The 17201-nt window shown below is 35.5% G+C and overlaps 1 non-coding gene across 1 annotated transcript; it reads right to left on the reverse strand.

The window, feature by feature from the left end:
* Window positions 1-6903: 6903 nt before the first annotated feature.
* Window positions 6904-6975, reverse strand: TRNAG-GCC (transfer RNA glycine (anticodon GCC)). Its single transcript has one exon. It is a non-coding gene; the product is annotated as a tRNA-Gly (tRNA).
* Window positions 6976-17201: the final 10226 nt, after the last annotated feature.

Genomic DNA, 17201 nt, shown 5'->3' on the forward strand with positions numbered 1-17201 from the left:
AGTGTTAAATAGAGTACCGTTAATCATGTATGATGAAAACTTGATGACATTAACCGAAGGTCCTCGAGAAATCCACTTAACAATGTCTGAAACATTATTTGATGTGTTTTGTAATTCTGACACAACCTATCAAATCAACATACCAAAAACAACCAAAAATGTCATCTTGTAATTAAGTACTAATTAATGAAAACTTTCAATAATCAACACAATTTACCTTTTGTTCAATCCAACTACTAAAAGTTCGATAATGTTCATCTTGTAACCATTTTGAGTTCCTTGACTTGGATGGAAATTTGGTCTTTATCCAATTAAAATGTTCCCTTCAATTATAAATATGCTATTAAACAATTGAATATATGAAATTACACAACTTAAACTTAATGTATTATATGAATATAACTCACTCGATATAAGGTTGAATTTCATTTATATTCTGCAACACAAGACGATGCGCTTCATCTAGAAGATCTCGACTTACTGTGCATACAACGCTACCACGATGACTCTGAATCTCAACATTTTCAACATCATTTAACCCAATTTTTTCTACACCAGTCATGTATTTAGAACAAAATTCAACTGCCTCTTCTGCAATATAGCATTCGACGATGCATCCTTCCGGCCGACTTCTATTCCTAACATACCCCTTAAGAATCTTCATATATCGCTCAAATGGATACATCAATCTTAAATAAACTGGACCACAATATCTTAGTTCTCTAACCAAGTGAACTGTCAAATGGATCATTATATCAAAAAATGCCGGCGGGAAATATTTCTCCAACTCACACAATACCTCAACAATTTCATCTCTTAACTTAGGTAACTTTAGCGGATCAATCACCTTACAACACAGTGACTTGAAAAACAAGCATAACCTTGTGATTACATCTCGAACTCTCCTAGGCAACACAGATCGAATGGAAACTGGTAGCAAATGTTGCATTAGAATATGACAATCATGAGATTTCATGCCAGTCAGAATACAACTTTTCATGTCTACCAATGACCTTATATTTGAGGAATATCCGTCTGGAACTTTTATATTAAACAAACATCTGCAAATTTCCATTCTTTCCTCTTTAGTAAGAGTGTAAGCTGCAGGAGGTAAATATGTTCGTCTCTTATCTGGGTTTTGGAGTTAATTCATCCCTTATACCCATTGGAACCAAGTCTTGTCTAGCCTTAATCCCATCCTTAGTTTTCCCAGGAATATTCAACAAAGTGCCAATCAAACTATCACATACATTTTTCTCTATGTGCATAACATCTAAATTATGACGTATAAGTAAGAAATGCCAATATTCAAGTTCGAAGAAAACAGATTTCTTTTTATAACACCCTTTTGGCTCCTCCACAACCTTGGCCTTGCGACTACGTTTCATCTTTGTAGGTGTACGAACTTTGGGCTTCCCGAACTTGAACACAATTTTAGACATCTTCTCAAGTACTTGGATCCCATTCAATGGCTCAGGAGCCTCTTCAAACTCTTGTTTACCATTGAATGCCTTCTTCCAAGTCCGAAGTTTATGCGTATTAGGCAAGAACTTACTATGTCCCATATAACATATTTTCCGAGAGTGTTTCAAGTATTCAGAACATGTTTTTTCTTGACAAACGGGGCAAGCTTTATATCCTTTCACACTAAACCCAGATAAATTTCCATAAGCAGGAAAGTCATTAATTGTCCACAATAAGACCGCTCTAAGATTAAATTCTTCCTGCCTATACGCATCATAAACCTTAACCCCTTCATCCCACAAAGTTTTCAAGTCATCTATAAGAGGAGCTAGATAGACGTCAATATCATTACCAGGTTGTTTAGGTCCTGATATCAACAAGGTCAAAATCGTAAACTTTCTCTTCATACACAACCATGGGGGTAGATTGTAAATAAGAAGCATAACAGGCCAGCAACTGTACTTACTGCTAAGGGATGCATGTGGATTAAACCCGTCAGTCGAAAGACCTAGACGAATATTACGAGATTCATTTCCAAAAGAAGGCCACTTCAAATCAACTCTCTTCCAAGCAAGGGTGTCAGCTGGATGTCTTAATTTACCATCCTTTATTCTTTCATTAGCATGCCACGACAAACTTTTAGCATGTTCGCCATTTCTAAACAATCGGATGAAACGAGGAATTGGCGGAAGGTACCACAAAACTTTGGCAGGTACTCCTTCCTTGACATCGTCACCATTTCTTTTCTTTTGCCATCGTGACTCACCACAAGTAGGAACGATTTTGCGTCTGCAAAACTATTTCGATATAATATGCAATCATTAGGACATGCATGAATTTTTTGGTACTGCATGACTAATGAGCATAACGTCTTCTTTGCCTCATAAAATGAAATTGGAATTTCATTATCTTCAGGCAATAACTCCTTCAAAAAACCAAATAATTCAGTAATGCTTTTATCACTCCAGTCATGTTTAGCTTTTAGATTGTACAACCTAAGAAGCGCAGATAATTTTGTAAATCTTGTACAACCAGGGTAAATTGGTTTCTCGGCATCATTAAGGAGTGTCTCAAACTTATTTGGGTCTACTCCTGATCCATAATGTGCATCGTCAATCATTTCATCTAATGGATCCCAGTTCTCCTCCACTATATTCCTCCTCACTCCTTTTGGTCTACTTGGCAGAGTTGGAGCAATCGGAGCTATCTCCCCATTGTAATACCAAATTGTGTAACTCTTGTCGATCCCATTGAAATATAAGTGTTCTTTAATCTTTTTAAGATCCATCTTTTTAACATTTCCACACTTAAGACATGGACAATAAGTAAAATTTGGGTCTTTCACATTTTCCGAACAAAACCTTAAGAACAAATCGACCCCGTTCCTATATTGCGCAGATAACCTATTCACTGACATCCACTGTTTATCCATATATTCTCCTATGTCTATGAAAAAGAAAAGAAACAACACTAAATAAGCACGTGATAAAGTTGTATGTCTATATAAAACTAATCTTTTATTATCCTAGATAAAATCGGGCAGCATTTCCCCTATAATAGTGACCTAACCATCTGCATGTGAATATCAAAACAAACAATTCAAAGAACATACAATAAGTTTCTTCCTTATAGAATGTCTATATAAAACTAATTGGTTATTATCCTAGATAAAATCGGGTAGCATTTCCCCTATAATAGTGACCTAACCATCTGCATGTGAATAGCAAAACAAACAATTCAAACAACATACAATAAGTTTCTTCCTTATAGCTCCGCAGCACACAGTCAAATTTCTCAGAACCTACTTCACTAATACACACAAGTTCTCAACCTTCCGTTATCACCGCAGCACACAATTTTAATCTCAGAACCTACTTCACTATGGATGAATATTTAAGATATTCAAACTCTCTAACATTTGTTTAATAATATTAAAAGTAGAAGTAAGAGAATATATATGTACCTCTTGCAATCTTTAATCCAAAAGCTAGCAAAGTTACTTCACTTAGTAATCAAATTCGCTATTAAATCCACAAACCAATAAAATTAAATTAATAAATAATAAATAAAACATCACTAAATATCTAGCAATATATAACGTATTATTGTAATTTTAGAAACTTAATTACCTCAAATGTGTGATTGATATTGGAATTTTGATGCAAAATACTCTCTAAAATCTCACCACAAAAATCACAACCTATGAAATTAAATTAATTAATATGTTAAACATTACTAAGCAAATATCACTAAATATCTAATAATAGTAAATGATATTGGTAAACAAATAAAAAAAATCTCAATGTGCCACTAATTATAACCTCAACAAAAAATCAATATAAAATTTCATAACCTAAAAACTTAATAATAAACAAAAACATAAAAATTTTCATATATTTATATTTTATAAATTATTTAATAAATTTATTTTAACATAACTATATATATAACAAAATAGTTACAATTTAAAAAAAAAATTCAAATATACAAAAATATATCTAAATTTCGAAATAAAAAATGATAAAAATTTTAAAAAATCATGAACATATATACTCTAATGAAATCTATACAATGTGATAGGTTAAATTAAAAAAAAAACTAAAAAATCATAAATCCCTAAAAACTTCCATGGAAAAACCACAAAAATATACAATGTATATAAAAAAATGCATAAAAATGTAAAACTAACACAAAATCATGTATATTACTCATCCTAATGCAAAGCCTATGATTTATTTGCAAAATAATTAACTAAAAATCAATAAAATAAAATAAAAACATACCTTAGAACCCTAAAAAAACGCAGCCACAATTCTCTCCTCTGGTTTGCATGCTCTCGGGTTGGTGATATGTGAGGAAGACAAAGATTTGGTCATATATGAAGGGAGCACATCCAACGTCTCCCACTGGGAGACGTTGGATGTACCCATAAACACTACCCCACCCTATTTCCAATGTCTTCCACCATTTTCAATGTCTTCCAATTGTAGCCATTAATATACACTTTCAATGTCTTACACCATTAGACATTTAAAACCCCTGATAAGTTTTAATGTCTTACACCAATGGTGTAAGACATTGTAGGGAGTCATTGTATATCAAATTTGTTGTAGTGTTAATTTTAAACTTAAAAAATAAAAAATAAAAAAACAAACATAAGAACAAATAGAAGAAGAAGTTTTTGGCCTATTTGGCATGGTTTTGAAAGCACTTCCAGAAGTTAAAAGTTAAGTTGGGAGTGTTTCGATAATTTAAAAATATAAATATATTTATATATATATTTGTAATTGAAGGCTGTTCCTGAAAATGTAAGTCTCCACCAGCTCTTTTGAAAAATCAATAGAATTTGTTTTTAAGTAATAATGAAATTGTAAAATTTCCTATTTTGTCTACTTTTAATTATAGATTTCCTATTTTATCCTTATTCTAATAAAAGAAAAAAAATTAATTCTATTAAAACATATTTTTGTGATTTAAAATTTTTTTTGTTATTTTTTATGATAAACTATCCCAACATCAACTAAATTTTTTTTTTTTACTTGTTTTCTTTTATTGTCTAAAAGTAAAAGTAAAAGCTATCATAAACAACAGCAAAAACATATATCAAATCTTTACTTTTTTTTTTAGAAATGAATAAATTCATTGGAAAAAAAAATCATAATATAGTACATCAAGGTCCAAGGAAGAAAAAAAAGAGAAAAAATTTCCAACCAAATAAGCTTTTATCCACCCAAAAATCATGTACAACTAAATTATGAAAAGTCTTATAGACAAAATGTTCTTTAGAGATGTTTTTAGAAAATTGGACATCAAACTTAAAGAATCTAAAAAGATCCTAAATTATATAAATAATCCTCAAAATAGTTAATTCAAGCGTAGCAAGAAGAAATGATCAACAATCTTTGATATTATTTGGAGAATAAAATATCCATATCATCTAATTTGTCTTGAGAATATATTGTAAACGAACCTGCAAAATAATTAGAGAAAAATGGATAAGTACAGTGCTTGATTTAACTATTTTTTATTATGAAAATTTGCAGCAAAAAACAGTAAGTAGTCTAAAATATTACACTTAAGTCATTAAATATTCTTTTTTTGTGGCAAAAATTAGTAAGTAGTCTAAAAGGTTGCACGTAATGTTGGGGGAGAGTGAGATTACACCACTACAATATCTAGAATCTATACAAATTATGTTTGATAGAGACCAAAGAAAGATTGAGAAAGATGATGCAAATCCTAGTATTAGAACACATTTCTTCAACTTTGATGATGCTTCAAAACCCTTGTTGAATCCATCGCTTTGAACTTTTTCTTCTTCCTTGTAAAAACACAACCATAGGTTTATACACGATTTGTATCGATGTCCTAATTCTCTATTTCCTAGCCCACCATTGATGCTTGAGGCTTTTTCTAAGAGAAAAAAAGAATTGAGATTCAAAATGCCTTAAACTTACAAAGTCAACCACTTTCTTTATGAGTTTCTTGGAGAAAACTTGAAATTCTTGAAAGATAGAGAGAGAAAGAGGTTAGAGAGAGATTTTAGAAAGTGATCAAGTCTTCCAAAACTCTATGACGACCCTTTTATAGTGTAGGTGTCATCATTAGGTCTAACCAATAAGATTGAAGCTAAAGAACTCGTCATTTGGAGCTTAAAACATGTGTTCGTATGGACATGTTAGGCGACCCGCCGCTTGCCTATAGACAATGTGTCGCCTTCTAGCAGGCGATGCATCACCTGCTGTGACTTTTGAGTCCCTTTGCATCTAGGCGATGTAACGCCTCCTAAGAGACGACGCATCGCCTCCTCCTTTGACTTGTGAACCCTCCAATGGTCCTAAAATTTCTCCAAATGCTACCAAACATTTTGCGAATCCTTAGATACCTCATGTATCACTTTGGATCCAAAAACACAATTTTTAAGTGCCTACCATTGAAACTCAAATTTCAAATCTTCACTATGTGAAATTCACTAAGTGTTTTATACCTAGCTTATATAACAACACTTATTATTTGTATTTAACCAATCATAACATTCACGTGCCGTTCAACTTGAACTTTACCTTATCGAAATTATTAGTAGCTTAAAAGCATGAGCCAAGTATTCTTTATGATAAAATCGGTAATCTCTCACACATCTCCACTAGAACTTTCTTTTCTCCACTTTCTCGCTTAACACTCATATGGTCATGTGCCCATCCCTTCATGAACTTTCTAGGGAGAAACTCCAACTCCCATGAGAGGCGGCACCACCTCTAAGTTCACATAGGTAAAATTCTTATTGTTTCGTTGATACCTTTATAGATGTTTGTTGCACTCAACCGAACCTCATTAAAAGCCCTAGGCTTAACCCTTACTCAGTAGCAACCAACACTAACCAACTTGGATTGAACTCCCAATAAGTTGTAGAGTTGAAGTCATTTACTTGTCAATGACTTGAGCGGAAGGAGGGACTTGAACCCTCAACCTCAGCCTTGGCAAGGCTATGCTCTACCATTAAGCTATTTCCGCCAGCTACGGTAGTGGCAAAGCACTACTGAGAAATTCATGTATCACTTGATACGGACGACTTCTGTTTTTCCGCCGGACCACACTCTTGACCTCCGATCGAGCTACGAGCACGAGTAGGTAGGCATCTAGGGGGGGAGGGGCGGCTGGGCTGGGAAGGTCTCTCGAGCCTCTTTTTTCTTCGTGCCAGATGAGATGATGATTAGTGGGTCAGGTCCAGTGTGTGCTCTTGATCACAATCATGAACTTTTTCTCTTGATTTTCACAAGTTTGGAGTTAGGTTGCCATTATTGCTAATTCTTTTATTCTAGGAGTTTGATAACTCTACAAAATAGATTTATTTTACCACTTTTTATGTGCTAATTGTTGTTTAATTCTTGAGTTTTTAATTGATTTATTAAGTTTTAAAGTAATTTTGATTTTATTGGGTTTATTTTGATTTTGTATATTTTTGTGTGTTTTTATAGTTATTTTTGTTGTAAAATATTGTAGTAAATTATTTGAATTATTGTTGTGTGCTTAGTGGTAAAAATAAATGCATATTTATTCAACTTAAGTATCAAAATAAATTAAGTTTAAATTAATATTTTCTTTAAATTAATGAGATATATTTGTATTTTGAAAATATTTTATTTAAAGTTAATTTATACTATTTTATAGAAATTAATTTGCATATTTTTTAAGGAAATCAAAAGAAAGAATATGGCATTTTTTTTTAAGAAGATAACCCAAATCTCCACCTGGCCCAACGCCAGCCTCCACAAGCCAGGCCCACCCGGCCCAGCCAAGCTCCCATCCCCGCCTGGCACCTCAGCAACTCCTCTGTGCACCCACTGCTTCCTTCAGCACTAGCCCGTGCACCACCAGACCCAAACCTTTCTCCAGCAGCCCACATGCCCCTGCACCAGCCAGCATGTTCCCAGCTCCCACGGGCCTGGCCTCATTCGGCCTAGCTGCCTCTAGCACCTGCCAGCCCACACCAAGCCAGCTGCCTATTTTCTTGAGCCCAAAAATTGTCCCTTTTGTCCAAAAATACTATTTTTTACCCAAACTTTTCTACACATTTTACCCTATAACATCATCATTACACCTTATAATTTACCCCTATTTGCCATGTTATTATTAATTTAATTAATTTAAATTGATTATTTTAATACTTTCATTTTGGCTATAAATAGGGAATTTTCAAGACCATTTGGGATGCTCATTTTTTTGGGGAGGAGGTTACACAACACAAGTTCTACACTTTCAATACCTCTCAATTCTCTTCATCTTTTTGGTCATTTTTCTATGAGCTTTTAGAAGAAAATTTTGGGGGTTCATCCTCCAAATTGTCCTATTTATGTTTGTAACTTTTAGTTTGTATTTGCTATTCTAGTTATGAGTTTCTAATCTTTTTAAGATTATTAAGGTGATGATGAAACAATATGTAACTAAATAGTATTTATTTTGTATGTTGATTTTCCATTTTGTGCAACAAAGTTTATGGATTTTTCTTTTTCAAATATCTTCTTTCATCTTAAATATCATGTATTTTTTATTGTTAGCACATATTTACACTTTGTTCTTCATTAGTGCAAAACCATAATATTCTTTGTGTAAGATGTGTCATTAAATTGTACACATCCAATGCTTAGAACAAAAATATTATGTTTTGCCTTATAAATAATATTCATTGATATATTTGTTATTTCATTAGATTGATTTACATTAAATACTTTGAAATTATAACTTTTTGAAAAGTGAAGAAAAATCTTATATTTTTAGAAGTAATTTGTGCTTAAAATTATAAATCTATTTGGAAAATGATAGTTTGATTTATTTTAACTATCACTAAAACTTGGGAATCAATATACTAATAAATATTATTAAACTTACATTTTGTGGATTCTAGTATCTTAATAATCTTTTCTTTTACCGTTTATTTTCAAATCATTATTGGCTTATTTTTATTCTCTTAAATAGCTTTATTTTCAATCTTTTATTTTATGTTCATAACATTAAAACTCATCAATCTTTGGAGCTAGGTTAGAATTTATTAATTTTGGTTTAAAATAGTTTTCTTTTCGATTTTAGAAAACTCATTTGGGTTCTACATCCTTGCTTACATGATCACTATTCTATATGAACGATTTGTGCGCTTCCGATTTATAAATATTTAAAACATACCTGTTTTGGGTCCATCAGAGTTTCAGTCCCATCCCTTTTGAAGTGGAACTTACTAACCTTCTCACAAGAGGTTTTGTAAATGGACCCGCTAAGTTCTTACTTGTCTTAACATATGAGATCGATATGATTCCATCTCAAATCAATTTTTTTACATATTCATGTCTTAGACTTATATGCTATAGAAAGTGTGGATTGGCTATCACAATGTATTGAAATTATTGATACCATATCCACGGTAAAAGGGATATACAACATGATATCTATAAGTCGCTCGACCTCTTTTCTGGTTGCCACTAGAGTTATAAATTCTACTTTAATGGTTGAGTGTGATATACAAGTTTCCTTCTTGGAGCCCCATGAGATCGCACCTCCTCCATGTTGGTAATTGATTTACCATGTGCTTAGTGGAATGCACGGGATTAACATGCGTACATTAATCAACAACATAGAAAAGATAAGGAATTTTACCAGTTGAAGAACTATCAAGATTCCTTGCTATCTTTTTCGTATCTCCTACAAACATATAATCCTTAGCAGCCTCCAAAATATTCAGACCAAGATCTTCCAAGATGTATCTCTACACCTCAAGACGCGAGTGGGCACATAGAGTAATGGTGAGAATTTTAGTGATTCACAAGATATTCTCAACATATGAGATCTTGGAAATTTTCAAGTCCGAGATAATTTTCAGGGATAGAGAAAATAATACGATATATTTTTCTCTCTGTGAAAACTTGGAAGAAGACTTTGGAAACTCTTTTCTATCAAATAGATTTATAAAAGAGTAATAAATTCAAAATTTAAAATTCAAATTATAAAAAAATTATTAAATAATAAATTAAATTATTGACTAGGAATTTGGTCAATGACAAAGAGTCACTAAAAATGATAAAAATAAGATGAATTGAACTCAAGAAAGTAAATGATCCCAAGATTTATAGTGGTTCGACCCCAAGGAATGGTAATGACCTACGTCCACTTCGTGTTCTTATTAATGTAGAACTTCAAAACCTGCGATCAATGAACCAGGGTTCACGAGTTTCACAAGGTTGAAGATGAGTACAAGTTTCGTGGATAAAAACACTATATTTCTCTCTTGATTACCAAAAAATAATCCCCTTGAAATGAATTCTACAAGTCCTATTTATAGGCTCTAAGACGTACATATGGGCCTATGGGCCATGTTCAATTTTTTTTACAATAATATTTGAATAATAACAAAAATAATGATATTTACATAAAAAAGGAAAAAAATATCCTCGAGATATCCGACTCATAATTGTATTTGAATTCTAGCTTCGTTCCTACAAGCAGATCTGGTCGCACATGTCATCACATCATCTTCTCTGTTACTCAGCATGTCTTTCATGCCTATTGGGCAGTTCAAATTTTTCTTGATCTCTTGGTCGTGGGTCGACTAGGTCTTCATTAATAATAAGTCAGGTGCTATCCACGTACGCCCCAATCATGCCATGTCATCATGTAAATATTTTGGGTAAACATTTGCCCCCTAAGTTTATTTTAATGTAATCAGCATTTAATAAACTTATTCGACCAGATATTTAGCTGACCTATCACATTCGACTGTACTTACTTTCTCGAAAAGGAAAGTAATCATGACCTTTACAATCTCCCATAAACGATTCGACGGTTATTGTTATTTCCCATGCAAAAACCCTTAAATCTCATCATTACACAACAAATACCCTTGGCTGATATAAATACCCCTCTCCTTCCTTTATTCCATTTTTACATGATCATTCTCTGTCTTCAAGAATACTCATAAAAAATCTCCAAGAACCTTAAACATTTCAGTGCGATCTGAGACATCTTCGAGCAACTTCGAGCAAAATTTCACGATTTCTTCTACAATCCATATTCCAAGTATGTTTTCAATCCCATCCTCTTACCTTTACAGTAGATTTCATGTATTTTTCCTTTGATATACATGTTTTCACTACTGGGTTTATACTGTTCTTGAGCAATTTTTTGGTAATCGAGTTTAAGCAAAAATACATAGGAACATTAGGATAAAAATAGGTATTGTAGGCAACATTGTGCATAAAACAATGTTTAAGGTGTATTTATACTGATTTCGGGTCCAAAATTTAAGTGAAAATTCAATTTTGGGTTTTTCCCGCCTGTTTTCGGAGTTGAAAAGTCTTTCTAAAAAAACTTTTCAAATTCGCTTTTTGATCCGTTTGTCCACCCTGTTTGCATGTTTATTGTGTTTTTATTAGGATGCTGTTGGTCATATAAAAGCATGACTTTTATACACGAGCAGTGTTATCCTTGCTTTTCTTTTTCTTCTATCTATTGGTTGTCAATTCTCACTTCCCCTTTGCTCTTCTCAGATATTCATGCAGGATCCCTGGGGAGGTGAGAGACCAATAGACGACGATCATCTCACTTTGCTGTTCGAGGATCAAGAACATCCTTCTCTGCCTTTTTCAGAGCCTCCGACTTCACACTCAAACCCTACGAATATTTTTTCTCACAATCCTTCATAGAATCTTCTAAATATTGGTCGTGTCAAACACATCGCTCATAGAAAAAGAAAATCCACAAACTCTCCTACCAAGCAGCCTGCAGCCAATACTGAGGGTCCCTCAAACAATCCTCAACCCTTAAATTTTTCACCACCAGATATCCATCCCAAAGCTCTTCCACGTGATGGCCCTCGAGCAGAGATAGCTTGGCATATCGACCAGGATGGTGGCCAAGTATCCCAAGAAGTATGGGCTTCCTGGGATTACTTTATACAAACCTACACCCGACCAGAGGGCAAATGTGTCGGAGGTACCTACAGCGCTTGATCGAGGTATCATATAGAAGCGAGGGCAATCTTGACCTTGCACGACTTTTTCCTGGGGGTGGTCAATTATTTCAAGGTTGCCCCTTTCTAAATAACTCCCAATGGATATAGAGTACTTTCAACATTTTATATCCTATACAACCACAAAAAATAGCATGTGCCTAGCCCTTATGAGATCAACTACATGGTTGATCTCAAGTCCAACCCGAATCAAAACAACACGGGATGTTTCCATTTCTACCACTAGGAATCTGCTCGCACATTCCTAAGTGACATAACCTACAAGTCCAATGTAGGAAAGTACTTCCAAGAGTACTTCCTTACGACTGACTTGGTGGTAGACACCATAACCTTCACACGAGGATGTAACTATTTTAATCTTCGTTCGACATTTATCTAGTCGCTTTGCATTTTTCCCTTGTTCTTGGTTAGCTTGCATTGTACTTAGGTCCAAGGTATCGACCGGATCCCACTCCAGAAATGGAGATAAGAGCCACAACCTTGGCTAGCATGACGGACATTGAAAAGAGCGTCAAAGAGCTGGTCACGAAGAGAAACTTAAGGCTGGTCACCCTTTTAGAACCTCAACAGGAAGTGAGAGAATCAACTGCGGGGAGTGCCACTGGAGACGGCACTATAGCACAAGAAAACCTCGAGCAGTAGCAGGATATGTCACAGTCCCAAAGGCGTCGACCAACGGGAGTGACCATTCGAGAGCCCAACCCCAATACTCGACCAACCAGTACCCCTTCCCAACATGGGAGGGGAAATTAAAAACTACCAGAATATGCTGATCCTATACTTGATTCCTCTGACGAGAACAATTTATTTGATAGGGACGACAACTTTAAATTTATGACTAGTAGTTTTAGCTTGGACTTCTTTGAGTCAGATAGTGAGTGTAGCACTAGTTCTTTAAATAATGTAGCGACCAGTAATTGTAGTATGGGTATATCACTTAGAATTCCTTTTAGTTTATCTTATTATCATGCACAACTATGTCTTGAATTATTTGCTTGTTTGCTGGTCTTGTAGTCATGCAGATTGATGATGCCTTCGACATCTATATCTCTGGAGGCAAATCGACTAGCTCAAAGAAATCGAGCAGAAAAAACACTAGAGATGCTAGTGGAGAACTTTTGAGGAAACGGATGCGATTAGAAGATACTCCAGCACCCACTCCTTCCAGAACTTCTACACCTCATCCACCTCCTCTTGCTGTGCCTTCCAACGACCAAGTGTCGTTGAATAATGCCTGTCGCTCAGCCAGCGATCGAATTCAAAAGCTGGGCAAACACTGTTGTAGCCACGAAGCTTTTGTTTCTCTCTCCTCGCTGCAACACAACCAGATCCTTGGCCAGGGGTTAAACGAAATCATCAATGTAAGCTTCTTTTAGTTGTATTCGAACACCCTTTCTTTATATAATTTTTTATGACTTTATCTTTCTTCTGATCGCAGGGTATTCTTACAATACACAATGGTTGGCGCCACACCGAGGAGATTGACGCTAAACATGCTGAGGAAATCAAGGCGTGGAAGGCTAGAGTCAAGGTAGCTGAAGACAAAGCCAAGGCGGCTTAAGACAAAGCTGCCAATTTGTCCGAGGAGCTGAAGAAAAGACAAGAGGATCTATCCAAGGTTGTTGTTGCCAATGAGCAATTTAAAGAAGCATCCAAAACCAACTACAAGGAAGCAGCCAAGCTTCAAGAGGATCTAGAGGCAAGCATGAAGAAGGCAAACAACCTAGAAGGGCGAGTGAAGCTGCTCAAAGAGTAGAATGCCCAAAATCTGTAGAAGTTCTGAGGAGCCGTCTTCACCTGTTTTTATATGTTCTGGAAGAATAACCCTGAGACAAACTTTGACTATCTTCCCGAACTAGTAAAATAGGCTGAACTTGCCAAGTGCGCTGCTTTCTTAGAGGAGGAAAAAGATGCCTCAAAGACTCCTAAAATCTCCTTGGCGATAGGCATAGATGGTGTTGAAGAAGAAGCTGGCCCTTCAATCGATCAACAGTCTCAACAGGACCCCCTTCAGTTACACAATAGATGTTTTTATTTATGTAATTAAAATACCCGAAAAAATTGTTCGTGGTGATAAGAAAATTTCCTGCTTATTTACCTTTTAATATTTTTAATTACATCTAAGCAACAACTGCTCATGGTGTAAGGACATTTCATTTTGATATTATAACAGTTGCACATTACTATTGCTATTATAACATTTGCTTGTATGACAGAACTTAGCATAAAACTTTATTACGATTTCACAAAATGAACTAAAAATTTTGAAAAATCCTCAAGCGTCGTAGTATGCTTTCCCTTATTTTTCTCGTGTGATTACATATGTTTATGATATGCATATGCTTTGCTCGCTTAGTATCTTATATGCCCCCAAGTGATCGAGGAGTATAAAGTGCTCGGTCATTTGCCTTTGACCAATACATGTTCGAACATTATTGATCGTGTAATTATAAACAATTAATGATAATATAACAAAACAACACACGTAATGAGCAAATACTTGTAAGAAATACAATAATTTGCAAGAATAACTGGCTGGGCACATTTCCTTTTATTTCTTGTAATAAAATGGACAAGATTCGTGTCTGTACGAGTGATCAAAAATTGATCTTACACTTATAAGCGACCAGCCATCTAACTAGTCAGCCCTTGTTCAAAAACTTGTAAAAAGTAAAATTAATACAAGCCAAATCTTTAAAAAGAATTGTTCATTGTTAATACTTGTGCAGGGATTCTCCATTCCAATAGCGAGGAATGAGATCTCTATTTAAGCGAGTAAGTTTGTATGTGCCTGGTTGAAGGATTTCTTCAATCTGATACAACCCTTCCCAATTTGGTCCGAGTACTCCAGCAGCCTGATCGCAAGTGTTAAGAAAAACTCTTCTAAGTACAAAATGTCCCACGTCAAACTTTCTTTCGCGTACTTTAGAGTTAAAATATCGAGCGACCTTTTGTCGGTAAGTTGCAACTCGTAGTTGAGCCTGCTCACGCCTTTCGTTGACCAAGTCCAAAGACTCCATTAATAACTAGTTATTCATATTCTGGTCGTATGTCAGCCTTCTATGCGATGGTGGATCTAACTTAACAGATAACATGGATTCATACCCTTAGGATAAGGAAAATGGTGTATGGCCTGTTGCTATTCAGTGAGATGTCCTATACGACCAGAGTACTTCTGGCAATTGTTCTGGCCACGCTCCCTTTGCTTCTTCGAGCCTTTCTTCAGTGTATCCTTCAGAATTTTGTTCACAGCTTCAACCTGTCTGTTGGCTTGTGGGTGGGTGACTGGCGAAAAGCTCTTCGTGATACCTTGTCGCTCGCAGAAATTGGTGAAAATGTCACTGTCAAATTGTGTGCCATTATCCGATAAAATCTTTTTAGACAAACCATATTGGCATACAATGTTTTTGACAACGAAATCCAATAATTTCTTGGTCGTGATTGTTGCGAGTGGTTCAGCTTCAACCCACTTAGTAAAGTAGTCAAGAATAACTACTGCATGCTTGACATTCCCTTTTCCTGTGGGCAAAGATCCGATCAGGTCAATTCCCCAAATTGTAAATGGCCATGGGCTTCACATTTGTTTAAGCTCATTTGGGGATGCTCGAGGTATCTTGGAGAATTGTTTTCATTTATCACACTTCTTAATGAATTCCATGGAATCTTCAATGATTGTAGGCCAGAAATACCCTGGTCGGAGAATCTTCTTTCACAAACTTTGCCCCCCAGGATGATCTCCACAGAATCCTTTGTTTACTTCTTGCATCAATTCCTTGGCCTTTTCCTTGGAGCAACACCGTAATAAAGGCATTGAGTATCCCCGTCTATATAAGATCCCATCAAACATGATAAACCGAGTTGATTTCCTCTGAAGCATCCTCGCCTTATTCCTATCTGCTGATAACAATCCTTGTTTGAGATATTGTATGATGGGAGTCATCCATGTGTCAGACACTTGTATTACCAGGGAGGATTCTTTCGCTTGAATGCTTGGTGCTCATAAATGTTTGATCGGTACTATGCTTAAAGTGTCGGCATCTTTGGCACTTACTAACTTGGCTAAGGCATCAGCGTTTGAGTTCAGGTCACGAGGTACTTGCTAGAGAGTATACTTCTCGAACTATGCTAGTAAGGCATTCGCCTTGTTTTGATAAGCAACCATCTTAAGACCCCTAGCCTGATATATACCAATAATATGATTAACTACTAGCTGAGAGTCACCATATTTTTCTAGTAACTTTATGTTCATATCCTTGGATTATCTCAAACCTGCGAGCAGGGCCTCGTACTCGACTTCATTGTTGGAAGCTGTAAATTTGAATCTGATCGCACAGGGAAACCGATGTCCCTCGGGGTGATTAAGATTAGCCCTGCCCTCGCATTGTGCTCGTTAGATGACCCGTCTACGAACAGTCTCCATGCGAGAGTTTGGTTTTGATTATCTGTCTCTATCATCGGCTCGCTGGTAGGGAGTCTGGTGAATTCAGTAGTAAAATCCACTAAGGCTTGTCCCTCTATGTAGCAACGACCAGCTGGTCGATTCTTTGAAGTGGGAAACAATCCTTCGGGTAGGCTTTATTAAGGTTTGTGAAATCCATGCACGTCCTCCACTTACCATTTTTCTTGGGAACTAGTACGGGACTAGAGACGTGAGATGGATAAAATGCTACCCTGATGAATCCATTTTCCTTCAGCTTCTCAACTTCTTCTTTTAGGGCTTTAGATTTTTCTTTGTCGAGCAACCTTCTTTATTGTTGCACTAGTGAATGATTTTTGTCTATATTCAAGACAGGACTAATCACTGCTAGGTCTATCCCAACCATATCTTTATGCAACTAGGCAAAAACTTCCTGGTGCCTCCCCAAAAGCTCCACCAATTTGTTTTTTATTGTTCTCTCTAATTTTTTACCAACTTTCACAACCTTGGTCAGATCTTTCTCTTCTAGTTTGACCTCCTCGAGGTCCTCCATGAGCCCAACATATTCTTTTAAATCCCCAAAGTGAGAATCTAAGTCCCTATCCTCACTTTGGGCAATGTCCTATTTGGTGACTTGTTCACCTGATTGGGTTTGTGATTCATTTACTACCAGCAACTCTTTTCTCTACTGTGCTCTCCGATCCATGTCATCTTGCCTTCGTGATCGAAGAGTTGTAACATTCTTTGGCCTCTCACTGATTTCCCAACACGCATCCAACACCTTCATCAGTTGGAAACTTCATGGCC

The sequence above is a fragment of the Humulus lupulus genome, chromosome 8, assembly GCF_963169125.1.
Source record: "Humulus lupulus chromosome 8, drHumLupu1.1, whole genome shotgun sequence".
Classification (NCBI taxonomy): Eukaryota; Viridiplantae; Streptophyta; class Magnoliopsida; order Rosales; family Cannabaceae; genus Humulus; species Humulus lupulus.